This window comes from Trachymyrmex cornetzi, unplaced genomic scaffold (genome assembly GCF_001594075.2).
Source record: "Trachymyrmex cornetzi isolate Tcor2-1 unplaced genomic scaffold, Tcor1.1 scaffold123, whole genome shotgun sequence".
In the NCBI taxonomy this organism is placed as follows: Eukaryota; Metazoa; Arthropoda; class Insecta; order Hymenoptera; family Formicidae; genus Trachymyrmex; species Trachymyrmex cornetzi.
Window position 1 is genome coordinate 1,094,264 of NW_017295795.1, and position 4,382 is coordinate 1,098,645.

A 4,382-nucleotide genomic window follows, 5' to 3' on the forward strand; every position below is an offset into this window, starting at 1 on the left:
AACATTTTCTGAGACATCCTGTATATATATATATATACAGGGTGGAACAGTAACTCTGTTCACTTAGAATATTTCCCCTATTTTTAGAGATATGTAATAATATATTTATTGAAGTTGTATAGCATCAAGGGGATATAATATACTACTAACAATTTTTCTATGGATAGAGGCGCTTCGGAGATTTCAAGGTCACCTCCACTTTTGTAAATGGAATTTAATGATTTTTTTTACACAATATAATTCCTCTAATTATTCTGCATATAAAAGTATTAAAATAGTATATCAAAAAATCAATAGTTTACGAGATATTTTATACTTTATTCTAGCATATATTATTATAACGTAAAATATTTAATAATTCATAAACTATTAATTTTTTTATAATCGTACCTTAATACTTTTATAAACAGAATAATGAGATGAATCAATTGGATGAATCAAATGGATGAAAAACACATAGTTGCTTTAAAATAAATATGTAGGGGAGACCGGGGAGAAAAGTAACATTTTGACTTTGAAATGTAACCGTTAAAATATAATATTTACATTAAAAAAGTATATACCTTTAGATGTAGAATTTATTTAGCTACAAAATTTTCTTTGATTTAATTTTTCAATGTAACTAGAAAAAAGTTATGTTTGTTTAAAGACTATGAGGAATTTTGCTACAACCGTCCCAACCCCTGGGACGATTGTAACAGTAGAGAGGGACAATTGTACCACGCTATTTATAAATAAAATAATGGTTATTTTATTGGTTTTATTAATAAAAATACATAATAAATAAAAAAGAAAGGCTCAAATAATTTAAATAAAACAAAATATAATCAGAAGAGCCACGAGCCAAAATAAAACAAATTTTAATGTACATATGATATAATTGACATTAAGTAAAATAAAAGTAAAAACAAAATATGTCTACAATAGTTTACATCAAACTAAAAATATGTCTACATCAAATTAACGTTTCGACCATCTTCGGATCATTTTCAAAGTTATAAATAAGTATGTATATGAAAGCGGTTGACTACAATAGATTAACAATTTATATTTATTTTGCATGTTTTTTAATGTTTTGTATCTGCTTTGGGCATGCATATTTGAAGAAAAGCGATATTTCGCCTATAAAAATAGGTATGGTGAAAGGATTATTAGATGCTGGTGATAATTTTCAGCGGGAAATAGCTAAAAGGGTGAAGGTTTTTAAGATAACAAATTTAACCAAATAGAAAAAAGTGCAAAAAGATAAGGTGGTCACAATAATGTGGTCAGGGACTGTAGAAGTACAATGAAAATGATTAAAAATAGACCTTTGTTGTGCAGGCCTGATTTCAGTTAAATGTAGTCGACGGAAGGTAGATCCTGGATTTACAAACATTCAAATATCGCTGAGCATCCAACAATGAATAGATGTAGTTATCAAAAAATAAATCCTGGGTATACGTCATGGCTCGATTACAAAAAGTATTCGCCAAATATGAAAAAGTCGTTGATAATGCTATTAAGTAAGCCGAAGTAACAGTCCTTCTTATAAAAGGTTAATCCAGATTCTACAGTATAAAATTGAATAATATAAGAATAAACATGTATAAAATTTAGTTATCAACAAAACATGTGAACATAATATGGGTATAGTAAAATTCAGTAATATAAATAAAAAGGAGTCCAGAACAATATAAAAATATACGAAATAATAGGTAAAAATACAAGTTATACGTACTCTTTCTTTCTTATTTGTAGAAGTTATAAAAGACCTCTACAAATGTCTGTATAAAGACACTTCTTTTGTATAACTTTTTTTTTAATCTTGCGTTTTTTTGTTAGTGATATTCTATGAAGAAAAGTACAAATAATATTAAAAAACGCAACAAATAATATTGTACAAAACAATACTAAAATGAAATTTGTAAGTTCGGGGACAATTGTAACGTTACAACTGACCCCAGGCATCGATGTTAGATACTATTGTTCTCTAATGGTATTTTATGATTTATAGTAAATTTTTAAAATAAAAACCTAGATAAAAATCAACTCAAATGTGAAAAACATCAACACAGATAATCATTAAAACATATTAAGATAATACGAGTACATTATACTTTTGTTATAAAGAAAATAAAATATTTTGAATTTTGTGCACGCAATAAAAGTTACTTGATGCATGAAAAAAGTAATTTCTGCTTCTGCACTCGTGCACGTTCCGCGAAAATCAGCATGTAACGAACGATTATCAACGCCTATCTGTTTATAGAATTTTACCACGCGACCACATACATATATCTGTTATAGTTTAAGAAATATTGACGATGTTACTATTGTCCCGTGTTACTTTTGTCCCCGATCTTTCCTATGTATAATACAAAGGATAATTTTTTAAAGCAGCTATGTGTTTTCCCAGTGAGAAATGACAATAGAATCGGTATCGAATCAATGTTGATTTGACATCGAAATCATCAAATTGACGTCGAATCGACGTCTATTTGACATCGATTTCATTGTCATTTCTCACTGAGTTCTTTCCATCAATTGATTCATCTCATTATTCTGTTCATAAAAGTATTAAAGATTACAAAAAAAATTAATAATTTACGAGTCATTTAATATTTTATGTCAATATATGCCAGAATAAAATACAAAATATCTCGTAAACTATTGGCTTTTTGATATCACTACCTTAATACTTTTATATGCAAAATAATGAAAGAAATTATATTATGTAAAAAAAAAATCATACAATTCCATTTAAAAAACAGGTAACCTTGAAATTTTCGAGCGCCTCCACTCATAGAAAACCTATTACTAGTATATTGTGTACCCCTCTTGATGCTGTATACAAATTCAATAAATATATCATTTCATATTTTTAAAAATAGCGAAAATATTCTAACAATAAGTAGAGGACTGCCCCACCCTGTATATATGCAATAGAATAAATACGTAGAAGAAAGGCCCCTATTATGAGATAACAAGTTCATTTTGGGTAAATGCTAGAAGTCTATAGGCAGAATTAAAAAAAATAATAGATCATTTTGAAGGGAATTTAATAAGCCTTAAGCTTTTTTTATCGTTACATAAAATTTAATTCAAATTCCATTTTTTTTTAAATTAAGGAAATGTAAAAAGTGAACAAATCGCAAAGTCAAAAAATTGTACTCCTAATATGAGATGCCCCGAGAAATCGATAATAAAACGCAAAGTATATCAGTATTGCAATTAAAAAACTTTATTTAATGTTTCTAAAATATAAACAAACACGGCCAGCGAAAAATGAGCATGCGATAGATTATACTCAGAACTCGGTTTCAGGTAGTTGGAATCAAGCATCGCAGATATAGGCACTCGATGTTCATTCAGGTTGTCTTTTTGATTATTGTACAATAACATTTATACTTTAGTAACGATTTTCACTATGACATAGGAGCATAGGTTATTTCATATTAGGAATATCCTGGGTCTCATATTACGATCATCAAATCTAACTTCTGTAATTAAACAATTCAACATATCCTATATTTTTCTATTAGATATCTTGGGTCTCATATTACGATCATCAAATCTAACTTCTGTAATTAAACAATTCAACATATCCGATATTTTTCTATTAGTACGACCTTACTCTATCACTACATGAAGAATTTATTGCCAAATATTTATTTATTAAATACTAAACAAGGTTTAAGTGCTCATCTAAATGAAACTTGAAGACATCCAAATTCTAAAATCTGTTTTACAATGACTACAGGCATCAAATAATGAATTTTGTACTAAATAGTTTTCAATCCAAGAACAATAAGTTCATGATGGAACCAATAGATAGCGTTTATTAGTTTAGCAGAACGCCGCTATCTCATATTAGGCGCCTATCTCATAATAGAGGGCTTTCCTCTATATCCTACGAGTACATATAAAATAGAACGTATTCAAGATCTTCTTTACAATTAATTCTTTTAAATTTAACCTTTTCTCTCCTAATGCTGGCTATGTTCGGCATCCACGAAGCGATCCGTACAGACGAACGCTGACTACAGTCAGCATTCGCGAAGTAATTTATAGTGTTCCTTATAGTACGAGTTTCGCCAAACCATCCCGTACAGCCATATACCAAGCGCTGGTAACACTGATTTTGTCAAATGATGTATAAACATAATTAGTAATGGTAGTATATATATATTGATACCTATAACGCCACTGGCATGAAAGGGATAATTAAAAAACGGTTTACAAAGAAATTATAATTATATTGTTTTAAGGGACAATTCCTTTTTTTTTTTTCAAAAACATGTCAAGGTAGCGTTGTTCATGTTGTTCGGGCGTAAAATGAAATTTTAAACACCAAAGACTGTCACATATGTGTATTAATATATATATATATATATATATAT